This window comes from Podarcis tiliguerta (assembly GCF_965153285.1).
Source record: "Podarcis tiliguerta genome assembly, chromosome: 2".
NCBI lineage: Eukaryota > Metazoa > Chordata > Lepidosauria > Squamata > Lacertidae > Podarcis > Podarcis tiliguerta.
Window position 1 is genome coordinate 68,783,650 of NC_139535.1, and position 16,838 is coordinate 68,800,487.

At 42.0% G+C, this 16,838-nt stretch overlaps 1 protein-coding gene and 1 long non-coding RNA gene across 5 annotated transcripts in view; both read right to left on the minus strand.

The window, feature by feature from the left end:
- LOC310671339 overlaps positions 1-16,838 on the minus strand; it is a 316,331-nt gene that overhangs the window by 125,416 nt on the left and 174,077 nt on the right. The window lies entirely within an intron of this gene.
- FGF1 (fibroblast growth factor 1) overlaps positions 1-16,838 on the minus strand; it is a 49,259-nt gene that overhangs the window by 19,467 nt on the left and 12,954 nt on the right. The window lies entirely within an intron of this gene.

Genomic DNA, 16,838 nt, shown 5'->3' on the forward strand with positions numbered 1-16,838 from the left:
AATAGGCAAGGCTGACCAAAGACATTTCGGCGCATGAGGCAAACCACAAAATGACATCCTCCCTCAGTCAGGAAGAAAGGGATGAGGGAAGAGTTACATCAGGAAGAAGTGTGGGGAGGGGGATAAAGCTCTACATCAGGATGGCTTTAAAAGAGGATGAGACAAATTCATGGAGGACAAGGCTATCAGTGGCTACTAGTGGTTCCCTCACTGCGAAAAGTGAAGCTACAGGGAACCAGGCAGAGGTCCTTCTCAGTAGTGGCACCCGCCCTGTGGAATGCCTTTCCACCAGATGTCAAGGAAATAAACAACTATCCGACTTTTAGAAGACATCTGAAGACAGCCCTGATTAGGGAAGTTTTTAATGTTTTATGTTTTATTCTGTTTTTAATGTTCTGTTGAAAGCCGCCCAGAATGGCTGGGGAACCCCAGCCAGATGGGCAGGGTAGAAATAATAAATTATTATTATTATTATATTATTATTATTACTAGTCACAATGCCTATGGTCTACCTCCACTGTCAAATATCATTTGCTGGGAATCACAGGTAGGCCAAGTGCTGCTGCACCCATGTCCAGCTTCCAGGCTTCCCACAGCATAGCTGTCAACTTTCAGATTTGAAAATAAGAGATCAGCAGCCTCGAAAATAAGGGCTCAGCAGCCTCACCTGTCCCGGGGACAGTCTACGGGATATCCAACAATCCGGGATAGCAGTGGGAAGCAGCGGAAACGGTGCTGGAATAAGGGAATTTCCTGCAAGAAAAGGGAAGGTTGACAGCTCTGTCCCACAGGCGTCTGGCTGGCCACTGTGAGAACAGTGTGCTGGATGAGATGGGCTTGTGGCCTGACCCAGCTGGGTTCTCCTTATGTTCTGAATTACCTTTGCATTCATATTCAAATAAGAAAAGTGTTCATTGCAGAGAGACAGTTCTTACATCTATACAGAGGAGAAATGTTTTGCATTAAAAACATACTTCTTGTTTTCTCTGCCTAAGGTGCTTTTCTAGCATTATCAACATAGAATCATAGACTTGCAGAGCTGGAAGGGACTACAAGGTTTATCTAGCACAGCCCCCTACAATGCCGGAATCTTCTGCCCAAGCTGGGGCTCGAACCCTGACCCTGAGATTAAGAGTCTCATGCCATAATCTATTTTATTCATAGAAGAGGATATGGAATATTTCTTTTCTGCAATTAAAAATGTGTGATCTAACTATAATTACTGTGCTCTGATTAATCCCTAAACGGCTAGAAAGACTCTCATGATTAGAGGCAAAAATGCAAACCAACCCATATTCAAACTATGTTTGAATTATACTCAAAAGGAAATCACAATACTTACGGTACCTTTTGCCAAATACAGAGCAATTCTAAAACATCTGCATTAATGTTGCTTGCTCTTTATTGCAGTGCCAATACTCACCAAGTTAAAAATTTACTTATATTTCAAGCATGTAAAGGCTTCTTTCTTTCTTTTTTCCTGGACCGATCTTAAACCTTATATCAAGTGATGCAAATTGAATTGCCCCCCAAGCCACATTTTCATAGCAGTGACTGTATCCTGGATCTTTTATTCAGGTTTATTAAGCATTTAACTTTTCAATAAAGTTTTGAAAATTAAAAATCTTTCCTTTTTTAGGTGAAATTGTTGCACTAGGGCAACGGAGTGCTTTAATCCAGTTTAATTGTACAAATGCAATTTTCCAATATACATCTGAAGTCCTCACACAGAATACTGACAATCTGAAAATACATTCCTTGGCATTGCTCCTGACAGCATCCTAAAGACCCCTCTGCTTGCTTTAGGATTTTGGCTGTAATATGTTGGCATTAACTGTCTGTGATAAACTAAGAAGGCCCTTAAGTTCTGCAGTGTCCTTGCTGACTTCCTTTATGTGTAAAATCAAAATAGATCAAACTGGATTACTTATGGCGTAAAGAGATGCAAAGAAGTGATGCGAGGTGAATAGTGTTTGGGTCTGAATAATCTAAGATATAAAAATAAAAAAATGACCAATGTATTTCCAGTGAAGGGATTTTTATAATAACCATCTTAAGAAACACTCCTTTAAAAAAAAAGTATCTAAGTTTAAAACAATTACAGAAGCTTTAAGATTACAAAGGAATTGTTGCCTAAAATGTATTCTCTATTATTGGAACCAGAATAGCATACTGGAAATAAATAAAAGGGAGGAAAGGGAAAGTGTTTCCACCCTTTGAAGCCTACCATTGTATCAGTCTTAAAGAAAACATTATAAAATTTTATATTGTTAGAATTTTATCCCATGGAAGATAAACAAGATTGCAAAAGTGAGACTGAGACATTTTACTGCTATGGTAGACAGGAGTTTCAGAATATCTGCTGCTCCTGTCCTAAAATCCATCTATATTGGAAAATAAGAGTGCATGCACATTATTTACACTTCTGTACAACTTGAACAGATCATGTAGATCCTCAAAGCATTGCCATCCCAACAGACCTTGCTTCCCCATTAGAGTTCCAGGGAAGCCCCAAGTCACATCTTTGGGACCAGGTCAGAGCAGAGGTGCCTTTGTCCTCCAGCTTCCAGCATCAGCCAAACTTCACTCTCACACACAGCTCCTTTCTTGGCCTGTTGTTCACTATCCTAGGATGAGGTGACATCTAGCCAGGTGAGGTGGTAAAAGGCCCACCCATTTGTCTCTATGGAAATCTCTTTGGGCATGTAAAAATGGAAGTACTTAATTGGACAGCTGAGGCCATTACCTTAACAGAAAGGCTACTCTGACTGGTTCAGCAAGCTTTCTCTCAGGGACTCTAGCCTCACATATACAGGATCACAGGTTTGGAAGGGATCCATATGTATCATGTATCATCCAGACTGACCCCCGTGACCCATATATGTGTGTGTGTATATATGTGTGTGTGTGTGTGTGTGTGTGTGTGTGTGTGTGTGTGTATCCCTGCCTATTTAGAACAGGAATTGATGAATTTGTGTCCCTCCAGATATTGTTTAACTACAACTCCCATAATCCCTGGCCATTAGCCATGCTGACTAGGGCTGATGGGAGTCGGAATCCACAGGCTAGCCATCCCTGATTTAGAGCTAAGCAAAAGTACTTTGAAAAAGTTTGCACATCTGTATGCTTCAGGAATAATTCATATATCCCTAGCTTATTCCTTCCTTTGCTCCTAATGCTACCTTAAGAGAGTGCAGTCAAGAGAGCAGTTAATTCCATGTGCTTCTCTTCCTCTCTGCTATAAAAAGATGCAAATCTGTACAGGTAATTCATGCTGTGTTAACGATCACTGAGAACTAGCTTCTGTATTAGGAGTTAACTAAAATGTTCTTAGCCTTTGTTAGGTGAAAACATGTTATGAGTATTTCATCCACTATGAACTCCTTCTGTGGAATCAAACCAAAGAATCTATCCCACAAATCATGAAAAAATATTTGCTCACCTGGTGACAATGGTGTCCCAGAAAGAAATTGTCTGCTGGAGTTTAGCATTTTACAGGTAAGGCTCTCACAATCAACCTGCTGAACTAGCAACTGTCATATGAATCTACTGATTCATTTGTTGATCAAGAGAAAACATCAGACCCATCTACACCTTTTGCTTCAGAGTTCTGTCCGTATGCATCAGTGGGGCGTAACCCTAAAGCTGCCTGACCATTTCCTTCTACGTGGACAACAAAAAGAAATCCTGAGGCAGGCCAACTGGTCTCTGTGGTGTTTGTGTTTGGTGAGTAACTTAATCATGATACAGTAACTGGGAACATTCAGTAGTTCTAGTGGAGAGAAGTTTACATTATCTGTAGACTCCAGAAGAAAAATAAATTACGGCTTATTAAGCAGAGGCAAAAGAATGTTGGCTTCGTTTCACTCTTTTCTGAGTAATCATGTGTCCACATCAAACAATATAATCTTTGCTTGAGTCTCTTTGGTTTAAAATGGAAAGTGTCATTAGTCATTGTGGTCAACAGAAGGCATCAAGCATGCAGGCAGAGGCCATACACCACAACAAAATTAGTCACCCCATTCTTCTAACACCAACGAATACACACAAACACACACACTACAGCTTCTGCACCTGAGAACATGAAAAAGGTGTCACTTGGATTGTTAGTGATCACTTTTGATCGTTCCAAAGAAAATTCAGAAATGTTGACACTCAAAGGAGCCAGCTTAAGCCAGCTCAAAGAGATAGTGCTTAGAAGGCTGGACTTAAATTGGGGAGAAAGAAAAGTGGGTGACTGTGACCTTAAGCTCATCACTATCCCTTAGACTTGCAGTGTGTTGTAAGGAGGCACACAATATGTGCCATGCTGAGTTCTTTGGAGAAAGGGTGGGGAAGAAACCAAATAATTGGTTTCAACCATCCCACAACCTCAACCAACCACTACTGAAACAACACCCAAATATGCATGGCTGTATTATTTGCTCACATTCATTCCTTGTTCTCCATGCCACTTCTGTGCCTCTCCCGTCTTTACAATGTGTTAGCCTTGTATTGCATCTCCCCTGTAAAGTGTCCAGGGCATCTTCAACCAAAGTCGCAAAATGATCCCACCCAGCCCCAATCAATGTAAAAATAATTAGCATATCTTGCTTATCCTATGAATTCACCTGAGGGGATTGCTGCTGCTGAGGTGTGGTAATATCAGTTTACAGAATGCAGCCTCAAGTTGCCTCACATCACTGAATAGAGTTTGGCTAGGACTTCAGATGTTTGTGTTGAGATTCACTGATCTTCCCAGCCAGTGTGGTGTAGTGGTTAAGAGCAGTAGACTTGTAATCTGGTGAACCGGGATCGCGTCTCCGCTCCTCCACATGCAGCTGCTGGGTGACCTTGGGCCAGTCACACTTCTCTGAAGTCTCTCAGCCTCACTCACCTCACAGAGTGTTTGTTGTGGGGGAGGAAGGGAAAGGAGAATGTTAGCCGCATTGAGACACTGTCAGGTAGTGATAAAGCAGGATATCAAATCCAAACTCCTCCTCCTCCTCTTCTTCTTCTCTTTACTACTTTGGTAGGAGAATAATGCACAATAACCTTCTCTTGCTGATTTTTTTTTTTTAATGATACAGCAAATGTCACATGGAAGCTGTGTCAAAGTGATTTGGATACGTTTTGAGATCCAGGTTTAACCATTGAGAAAGGTTGATATTTTTGAACAAAAACCATTGTAGAAAAACAAAATATTTTATTCCTTATTGACAACCTTGTGAGGTTAAATGGGGCCAGATATTCACCCCACCTTCCCCTTCTCCACCTCCTCATTCTTTTTTCTGTATGACACAGGCCTAAATGTCAGACCACAAAAACAATACTGCTGAGGTTTGTTTGGTGTCTTGCTGCAGGTGTGGCTTCCTTAGCAGAAAGATCCTGTCCCGAACCACCTCCTACAGAGGTAGTTAGCCATTTCCTCCTCTGTATTTCAGAAAAACAGACCAATCTCCCCTGGACCAAGGCGAGGCCTTTAATACGTTTATTTCACCATGCCATTTATAGACACCATTCTGTCCCTTTTCCTCTGTCTCTTTATTTGTGTCTTTGGGGTCCGAAAATATAAATGGCCAGTTGTTTGTGGTCAGCAGGCCGGCCACTCACAGCTAGGCCCTGTCCGTTGACCCCAGGAGTTGACGTAATATGGGACATGCTCCGTCTTGTGGATTTTGCTGTCATGCGTGCACATATAGGCTCCATCCAAGAAGAAGGTGTTATGTTTCGTTTATTTATGGCATTTCTTTATCATAAAGTCCGCTATGTCAGTTTATGGCATCAATGCCACAAAAACCAATCGATTCCAAAAAAGAAGCACAAAGAGAAAAACAGAAACAGACCAGGACAAAAAGCAGCATAAAGCCACCATAAAAACAACCTGAGAGATGACACTATTTGTGTAATAGTCCAGATTTAGGCAACTGAAAACAATCGGTTTTCTCTGAACACTACCTTGAGGGGCAAAGTCAAACTAATGCAGCATCCAGCCATGGAGTCCATTTCTGACACAGATTTAGAAGGAAAAAAAGGGGGTGTCTGGTACTGCATACCCTTGAATACCCCCAGAAAAAATGTGCTGGTTTTCACTGTAACCAGCAAGCGCACCTAATGGCTAGGGCCAAGCTTAGAGGCAGGGCAACCCAAGACATTTTGCTGTTTGAGGCAAAGGACAAGACTATATACACACACACCCAATTCTACATACAGAAGGCAATTGGACAGATAGTTGAATCTCACTTATATCCTCCACAGCACCTGAGAGCCACTCTGCTTTAAAGCATGCTGGTGGTTTTGCTTCCCCCCTCTAGACGCCTAAGCGACCCTCTTGGTCATCCCTGATCCTCTTGACAAAAACAAAACAAAGCACAAAAAATTCCCACAAAAAAGCAAAGGAGTAAATGAAGGGTTTTCAGTGCTATAACACTGGACAAAATTATAAGCTTGAGTCGGCAGTACTTTTAGCCCAGGCCTTTCTGCAAAAAATAAAATAAAAATAAAATAAAGTAGTCTGGGTGCTTTTGTAACTGAAACCTGTGAATAGATGCACTTTTTCAGTTGTGAAAGAAACTTTACTGGGAATAGAAATCTGCTCCCATGACTACAAACAGTGCTCTATTCCCTCATACCCAAGCTATCCTGCACAAACACACAGAGGAGTGTCATAATGATAAAAACAAAAACCGAAATAGTTAGTAAGGAAAATATTAAGTACTCTTCCTGTGCCCTTTTTCTGTTTAGAATCTTCTCTCAAAGTATTTTTTCCCCTTTTAAAAGGGGATCTATTTATGTTTGCATGGAATATGCAGCAAGCCCATAAGTTTCTACTTACTAGTGGAAAGAAAGATACATGTTAAGCTACATGTGTGAAGCTATGTGAACTTAAAACCACTGACCACCACGTCTTCTTTTACAGTGGCCAATATGATCACATTCAATTGCCCTTCTGTCTCTCTCCAGTGCAATATGCCCTCTTCCTAAAGAAATCCAAGTTCTCCCGAGCCTTGCATTGTACAATTGTAGAATTGTCTCCATGAGCCTTTAGATTATTTGAGGGGAATCTGGAACATTTGAGAGCTTGTAAAACTGGATCCTGGGAGACTCATCAGGGATATTTCAGAGCATAGCTGTCAACTTTTCCCTTTTCTTGCGAGGAATCCTATTCGGAATAAGGAAATTTCCCTTTAAAAAAGGGAAACGTTGACAGCTATGTTTCAGAGTTGACTATCAATTTAACTAAGAAACCCAGTGTGTTCTTCCTTTAGTATACTATAGCAATGGAAATGTCTGTATGTGCCAAACTCAAGCTATTTCATATATATATATAAAGTACTTGACTCAAAATATTACACTGCTCCAGTGTGCCATGCCTACTTATCTTAATCCCAGCAAAAGGTCACAATCAAGAGGGTTTTGTCAAGAAGCCAGATATACCAAATGATGTGGCAAACTCCTGGTGACTAAAATTGCCTATATGTATTTCTGAAAGCTGGGTCTCCCCATCCCTATCTGACTTGATTCATACCCCTGCCCTTCCCACGGCATTTAAGGGACAAGTTACACTTCAAATGTAAAAGGGACCCATTTTTAACTGGTAAGATATATATGCACAGTGAGCACCATGAACATTTAAATGGCTGGATTTCACATGGAAATTAAACTTGATTGCTGCTCCTGTGTGTTTTGCAGCGAAACCTGCCCATCTATTTAAAATGTATGTGTTTCATGATTTTCCACCACTTCAATTTGTGTTTGTATGTGGTTTGATATGTTAATTTGAGTACATTTTGCACCTGATGTTAGTAAACATGGAAAACTGGCCCTAAGAGTTTCTTCCCTTATGATCAGTGCTTAAAACAACAGTACATGACACTTCTAGATGACCTGCTTATTGAGCTTTCATCCTGATTATGGCATTTGAAATTCACATTTTGCACCTGGCTATTGGCCACTTGAGTGAGGTCAGGTGAAACAACAGCTTTGTCTGATCCGTGATTGCTCATTCACACATGCAGGTCATCACTCAATATTGCATTCTTCAAGCAATAAACATGCATATCTGAATGAGTTCTTTATTTCACTTCATATACACAGCATGGTATTCCCACCGTATGCATAGCCAGCTTGACATCACACTGTTTGTGGATCAGAAAAGGTTGGCTAGGCACTGAGCTAAACAGACACAACCAACAGCTTTAGTGAAATAATGTTTCTAAGCACATAGGCCAGCTGAGAAGTGGCAGAAGACAGAATGCTGAGACTGTATCATTCCAAAAAGAAGCATGGGCTTCGGTTGATTGACAGAAAATGAACAGCTCTCCAGCAGAGGGTGCTCGAGGTGAAGCTGAAGGAAAGGTTTGTTGGTATAACAGTTCCAAATATACCCAGCTGCTCTGATAAGAATCCACCCAGCTTTTCACTGTGTTTAGGCACCATGGGAAGAAAGGTTGAGGAACGGCTATAGCATTCACTGGCACTTGATATTGCTGGAATTTACTGACTTTGGCACAGTCTGCCTGGAATGAGGAGTTACTGTGTTAAACATTATCAGCTCTTAAATCAGAGTTTTCTTCATATCTTTCTTGGTAAACCCTTCAGTTCTTTGGATTCTTATTTTGTTTCAATTTGTTACTGAATGCATAAGCCACCTTTCCTCCAATAAGGCTCAAGACATCATACATATATGGTTCCCGTGCCTGCGTTTTGTCCTTATAACAACCCCGTGAGGTAAGCGTGGCTGAAAGAGTTACTGCTCCCAAGTCACCTTTATGGCTTGCCTGACATTTTCAGACAGCAGATACTGGGAGGGACAGGGAACAAGACAGAGCAAACAGAGCTATGTGTGCCACATGGTCCACCTTGTCCTCTCTAAGGTAGCTCTGAGGTACTGTGGAAGGCACAAGTAAGAGTCAAGTATCTGTCTGGTTGGCATTTGTATGTGCAATTGGTGGAAGAAACCATCTTGTCCTTTACCTCAGGTTGCAAAATGTATGGGGGGGGGGAGGAGCACTGCCTCTAAACCTAGTCATGACGCTGCACCTGCCAGTTGCAGAAAAAATTCCAAAGGCTTGGCATCAGAGCATCCATTCTATTTCCACCCGGGATAAGTAAGCACTGTGATTCACTTTCTCTCTGCCTCCTGTATTTTCCTGCCCACCTCTAGCTCTCATGAGGCAAGAACATGACTAGTTTGCGTGTAACCACTTACCCTTCATGAATCTTTCACTTTCCCAGTAGTAAAAGTCAGACCTTAAGACTCTGTCTCACAGTCAGTGCTGGATTCCACCCCACCCCAACCCCCTCACAAAAGTAAGCAAGGCTACCAAAGCCCATGCATCTACTTTTGTCCCCAACTTTCTCATGTAAAGACCAGTATGACCAATTTCCCAACACTAGCTTTTTCACCAGAACACATAAAAGATATGTGTTCATGAACAAGTGCGTAGAAACAAAAAGCAGATTTGGAAACAGGAGGCCTTTTGCGTGAGGGGCTCTTAATTGTCCCCTCCTCCCGCTTCTTGAGTGGGACCCCCTCCTCCATCTTCTTGTAGCAAGGGGACCACAGAGCAGGTTGCCCCAGGTGCAAAATTTCAACACCCAGTACTGCCTTAATACAGCTTCTGTCACTGGGTTCCATTGAAAATAGCTTCTCCATGCTAACCAGGAAGTGATCTCTCCAGACAACAGAAGGACTCTTCTTTTCTTATCTTTGCGGCTGCAATCTCCTGGGTGACCTGGGCACTGTTAGGCAGTTGAATGTGCATGTGTACTCTCTCTGTTTCTCTCGCACCCACCCCTCTGTTCAACTCTGGGTGCTGGCAACCCATGCTAAGCCACAGCCACCATTGCAATTTGCCTGTGCCCATTCACTTGCCTTTCTCTGAGCTTCACAGGCAACACCTCCCAAAGGGAGAGGACAGGGCAGAATGAGGTTAGTGGTGCTTCTTTTTGCTCCTCACTTGGAGGGAGCAGATGATTGTCAGTGGGCTCCCACTAAGGCATGGGACTCAGCAGGTGCCTAATGATGCCAACTCAGCAGAAGTGAGTCTCCAAATTCAGTCTTTCATCACAATTAAACTGGCCTGAACAATGCGGTGGGGTAGGTGGAAAGAAGCAAATAAAATGTCTGCTTGGGAACTCCAAGTTCTGTGCTTGAAATAAATCATGTAAATAAAAAAATAGGCACAAATGTTTAACCTGCATTATCTATTCCAGTTATAAACATTTGGGAAAGCTGGCAAGGCTAAGAACGCATGGGGTTGTTTTTTTATTTACTTATGTTTATTACAGAAAGTGCTGGCTAGTCCTAAGGGCCAGGGAGGGTTAGAAGGAATTATTTTGATAAGGCTCACCTAGATTTTTGAGATTCCAGAAACAGATTCTATGCTGAACGACAGATGATGAATAACACTGACCACAAGGTTATCAAAATAAAAATGTCCTTTAAACCCCATAACCTACAATAGTCCTAGACGAGTATGCAGATGTAGGCATCAAGAGAACTGGTTTAATAATGTAAATCAGCAATTTCTCTGAGATGAGAAAACAGTTGGCAGAATGGGGTCAACAGCATGTCAGAGAAGGGCTGCCCCCAAGCTATTTATATATTGAAAGGCTTATGTTGCTTTCCGGTAAGCTGCTGTTCCCAAGCAACTTCTCCAAGGCTGCCAGGGGAGGTTCAGATCTTCAGACCTAATTATCAGGCGCAGGACATACCAATCAAGGAAACTAATGAAGTCTCAAATGTCGCTCCTTCTGACATTCAGAAGGAGACGCTTTATGCCGTGCAATTGGAGCTGTCTATCTCCTGGCCACCCTTTCCTATATCTTCCTATATCTAAAGCAAGAAGGTTCCAAGTAAACACAAACTGCCCTAAGATAATCATTTCTATGTAGGGATAGTTATTATGGCAGCTTACTACCAAGGAGATATGCACTTAAGGAGCATTTAGCATAGCCTGTGGTTCTCTCTCTATGTGGGAACTTCTCACAGCTACTTGCAGAATAGTAGATCAGTGGCAGAGAACATTTTGCGCATGCAGAAGGCCCCAAGATCAATCCCTGGCCCTCCTGGTAGGACGGGGAAAGACCACGGCCTGAAATCAGAAGGAGCTTCTGTCAGTCAGTGTAGGCAATACTGAGCTCAATCAAGCAATGATCTAACTTGATGCAAAACAGCTTCCTTTGGTTCCTAAGAGCTTAATCCTTTAAATGGTTGTTCTTAAGTCTAACAGAGCTTAAGTATACACAGGCATGCAGCTTTTGTCTTCAAGGATGGCGATTGTACAACCCATTGTACACACTTACTTAGGAGTAAGCATCTCATCATCCCTGAATATTGACCACGCTGGCTGCAGTTGATGGGAGTTGCACCACCCTGGCGTCCCTGCTATAACATATTCCCATGTTCACGTGAACAGACCTGAACAAACCACTTGTGTGAATACTTTAATGTCCAGTAAGCCCAAAGTATTAATGCTTGCAACAGCTGTCAGAGACAGGCTTGCCTCTTGGCACTTCTCACTCTCGGTTCACACATACCTTCACATGCCCTCTGAGTGTATGACACTATGCTAATATCTTTAAGGAGTAACATGAGAATCAGCCCACAGAAAGCCATTTGTTCCAGTGATAGTGCAGAGGTCAAAAACGGTAACTAAACAAATCTATGCTACAAGCCAGAACTCTCAATGAACTAACACCCATCTGCCCTATAATGTGTGATGAAATCTTTATTGCCACAAAGAGTCGGGCCTCGGGGTGTATATCTCATCGATTTATGTCTCTTTAAGGAGTGGTTACATCTGGTATAAACGGACACTCTCTGAAAACCCTTTCCAGCACCCCTAAGATATCACAACGTATAGCAGGCCAGAGAAACAACAGACCCAGGAGATGTTTTTCCCCTCTTGATATGCGTGCTTCCCACCCAGTGGAAAGTATACTGTCATCACAGCTGCTACAACATGTATGTTCTCTGTGAATTTCTTCCACATAAAAATTACATTTTCTAAGTAATGATTTGTTTGATATTGTGATTTTGTAGGCTCTACAGTAGCCTCCGCCATCCTGTTGCCCTCCGGATGTTTGGGGCTGCAACAGGGGCAGAAGGCAGTTGTAGCCCAAAACAACTGAGGTTTCACCAGATATGACAATCTTTCTAAAGGGGCCTTCATGTATACAGAGACATATGGTGGAAGCCGCTGATCCTCACCACTCCCCCTTCTCCTTAGCACATTCAATATATGAGTACACACATCTTCATGGCATGTCTCTGATGTAGTTCATATTAGAGTATTGGGCTGTAACAGAAATGGCACTGAACAGCATGATTGTAGTCAGCACTTCTCTCCCTGCAAGCAAGCATTCAATGAATCTGAGTGAGGGTAAGAAAATGGTGAATCCGATGATGTCACATTATGTATTTCTTTTATTAAACATTACAGGTGCCTTTTCTGTGTGGTGGCTTCCCATTTGCAGAATGCTCTCCCCAGGGAGGCTCACCTGGTGCCTTCATTGCATATATTCAAGCACCAGGCAAAAACATTCCTCTTCTCCCAGGTCTTTGGCTAATTAAAAAAATCTATGGTCTTTTAAACTGTGGTAGGGTATTGTTTTGTTTGTTATCACATTATGTATTTTTGTGTTTTTATACCATAAACCACTGTGTAATCCTCAGATGAAGGGCAGTTATTTTCCTGGGTACCGAGCGTATATGTGAAATTGCATATATTGGGGAACACCGGCTAAAAAGCCTGTCAACACCCTCTAAAACCTTTAAAAAACCCTTTTAAAAAGCCAGCAGCGCTTACCAGACTGGCATGAATGGTGGTGATGGTGGCTCTCAGTCCAGCTCTCCGCATTCCTCAAAGGTTGGCGCAAAGGCTCCCAGGATTGATAGCTGCTTTCCCACTCTTTTCACACCATTTTAGCCCTTTCCACGCCTTTTTGCAGTTTAAATTGATTTATTTAATGATGTCCCACCTCCCATTTGTTATAGTACGATACCCTAATGAATGTGGGTGGAAAGCTCTTTTGGCTCTGTGTGCCGGATCATTATCAGTAGTCTTGTGGGCCAAATTCACCCGAAGTCCCAGTGACATCAGAGGACTGGGCAAACTGACTTTAGGGCATCCAATCATGCATTGGTAGCTGCCCCTCGACCTGCCCCACACCTGATGTCACCTGGTGTTGTTTGTTTATTTATAAATTTATGTGCTATGTCAAAAATCTGTCATGCATGTGCATTTGACTGCTTCTCCCTTTAAGATGCATGTGAGAAAAAAGCTGATTCTTTCCCAGGACTGACTCACATATAGGGAAATGAAGAAGGAAGCCATAAAAAATAAATTTGCACAGTGAGTATGAGAAATCAAGTAAAAGAGGACTGCACCTTTTTGGGAGGGGCCCAAACTCAATTATACACCCTACATTTTTTGCATGATTCAATCTCATTCCCTTCCATTCCCAGTTAACACAATTTCCCGTGGCAGAGTTGGGGTAGGACTTTTGCCTGGAATGCTGCTACCTTCACTGCTGCAGTCAGAGTAGATTGAGCCAGACTGTGTGAACCAGCATTTTGGCTCAGCAGCATGTGTGTGCTGTATCCTGTTGCGTTTATTCTATTTCTTAGTTGCCCAATAACAACTATTCTCTGGGTGGCATATAAAAATAATGCAAATTCCAGAGAAAGAAAATTCTGCACAACAGCACTTAAAACATGGTAAAAGGAAATACAATTATTTTTAAATCAGGGAATCTAAAAATCATAACAATCTCTAAAATATACAAAAAAACCCTTATGAACTCCACAGAATTATAATGACCACAACATAATACTACATAAGGCAAGTACAGAGTTTAAAAGGCCTGAGCAGATCAAAGATTTAGTTTGGATTTGATATCCCACTTTATCACTACCCGAAGGAGTCTCAAAGCGGCTAACATTCTCCTTTCCCTCCCCACCCCACAACAAACACTCTGTGAGGTGAGTGGGGCTGAGAGACTTCAGAGAAGTGTCACTAGCCCAAGGTCACCCAGCAGCTGCATGTGGAGGAGCGAAGATGCGAACCCGGTTCCCCAGATTACGAGTCTACCGCTCTTAACCACTACACCACGCTGGCTCTTTGGTGCATAATAATAATAATACTAATAATAATAATAATAATAATAATAATAAAGTAGGTGCCAGGCAAGCCTCTCTGGGTAGAGCATTCAACAACCAAGGGCCAGTACAAAGAAGGTCCTTTCTCATTTGACCACCCGCTGTATCACAGCTTGCTGGGAACCTCAGAGAAGGGCCTCTGATGATGCTCTTAGGACTTAGGGTAAGTAGTATATGAAGAGGCAAAGTACAAAAACAGGCCTTATGAAGCAATGCTAAAGAAGAGTCTATATTTGTTTGAAATGCATGCCTATTATTCCAACGCTAATGATAGCCATCTTCAGATATCTGAAGGGCTGACACATGGAAGATGGAGCAAGCCTTTTTATTTCTGCTTCAGAGGGTAGGACCTGAACCAATGGATTTAAATTACAAGAAAAGAGATTCCAACTAAACATTAGGAAGTTTGATCTAGAGTGTTCTTCTTATTACCGTACATAGGTGCAATTCACAAAACTCCTACCTTTGGAATTCATTTCAAGAGGGCCTATACAGGACCAGTTGTCAGTAGATTTCATTATTTCTTTTCACTGGTTTAACTAACAATTACCTAGGACAATCTCTGGAAGGTGGGGAAGAAGAGATGCCCCATGGTCTTTCCTGCAGTTAGGTGCACAGCTTGTTCACATTTTGAATCTGGGCCTGAAGTAGTCATGGTAGTTTCCTGTTTCTATACTGTATTATCATTGCAATATTGTACACCCAAATTACTTCAGACCCAGGGTGTTTTGGGCTGGTTGGTTATCACTTGGATCTGGAGCTATTGCAGTAGACTAGGAAGTCAAGGTGTCTGTGTCTTACCTCAAGTGGTTGAAAATTCAGTGGAAAAGACATATTTGTATAATTTTCCTAACCATGCAGAACAGATTTTTTTCTTCGTGCCCTTGCCTAAACTTGAACCAGTGAAATACCAAACTCATTCAGTTTATTGAACTTCTGGAAAGCGCCTAAAAGAGAGACTCAAACAATCTGCTGCTCCAGAGAGTGAGACCCTTAAGTGATGTAAATAGATGAGGCGCCATTTTTCACTGCTGGATAAAGAATGTAAATAAATGTAGGGCAGACTCTCAAACAAGATACCTGCTATTTCTAGCCAGACTATAAACAGGGTAAGAACAACTTCTTTGCTGTTTTGCCCTTCCTCTTCTATTTGCAAAAGGGAACCCACAACTTAGTCAGGAGAAGCACCATGAAAATGAACAAAACGACCAGTATTTGGATTCTGCTTGTACTATGTGTGTCCGGATGGTTGCGTAAAAGAGAGAGAAAAGTGCACCTTTCATCATGCTTAGCAATAGCTACGGCCAGGAACAACCCCCTACCTATTGGTCCCTTGATAACAGCAAGCCAGTTGATGACTTCTACGTGGGAATGGGCCATGGCAGGTATTTCTCCTCACACCTTAAACCCAATGCTTTTAAGCGAAGTCAGTTTGGACTTCCAGATGCTGGTCAAAAAGCGTACAACAGACAAGTGGTGTACAGGCACTTTATCAACCAGCATAAGGAGAGCTTCATCTTGTATCAAAATTTGAACCGTGAGGCGACAGAACGCATTTATACTTCTTACAAGAATATCATTTTATGTAGGAACATCACTTTTTTATACTGTTGGAAAACTACGTTTGCACTGCCTCGAGTGATGAGTATATGACATCCTAAGAAAGTTATTTCCTTGTAGGAAACTATTCTAAATGAAGCATCTCTTCTGGTGAGTAGAGTGAGCTTGCACCAACATGTCCATTTGAGGAGACGTGCAATTGGGTTGCTTACATCCTAAAAGAAAAATGCTCTGCTTTGAGATTTGCATCAAGGTTACTGTTCATTAAGTCACTGTATATGTGTGTGTGTATATAAACTGTATAGAAGAAATTAATTTTAAAGCCATCTACACACTCTGTAGTGCAAGGTGGGGATCCTGCGGCCTTCCACATGTTGGACTACAAGTCCCATCAGCCCTCAGGGATGATGGGCAATGTAGTCAAACCTCTGGAGAGCAACACAGTGGCTATCTCTGCCACATGGGAAGGAAGTTCTATATTTATGCTACTGCTATTGAGGGCCTGGGCAGATTTAATTCTCTGAAAAACATTTTAACAATTTAACAATTTAACAATACGGGATCGGGAACAGACTATGCCTGTGTACACATGGAGCCGTTTTTTCCACAGTGCACTTTGTACATTGCAGTATGCAATTGTACACTCCTTCTCATGATGATGTCATTTAAAGTTGCAACTGCTATCCCTGTTGTCTGTATACACAGGTGGGCAAAATTTCAGACTAGTACACAGTCGTCTTTTCTGTTCCCTTCCCCTCAACTAGTGTTTCCACAGGTCTTTTTAAAAACTGTAGTCTTTCAAAAGAGGGGCTTGAAATGAGTGTGTGGATATACTGGTGTACAGAGGATATACAGTGGTACCTCGGGTTACATACGCTTCAGGTTACATACGCTTCAGGTTACAGACTCCACTAACCCAGAAATATTACCTCGGGTTAAGAACTTTGCTTTAGGATGAGAACAGAAATTGTGTGGTGGCGGTGTAGCGGCAGCAGGAGGCCCCATTAGCTAAAGTGGTGCTTCAGGTTAAAAACAGTTTCAGGTTAAGAACAGACCTCCAGAACGAATTAAGTCCTTAACCCGAGGTACCACTGTAAATCAGTACACAGAGGCAGCTCAGTCACCTCCTATT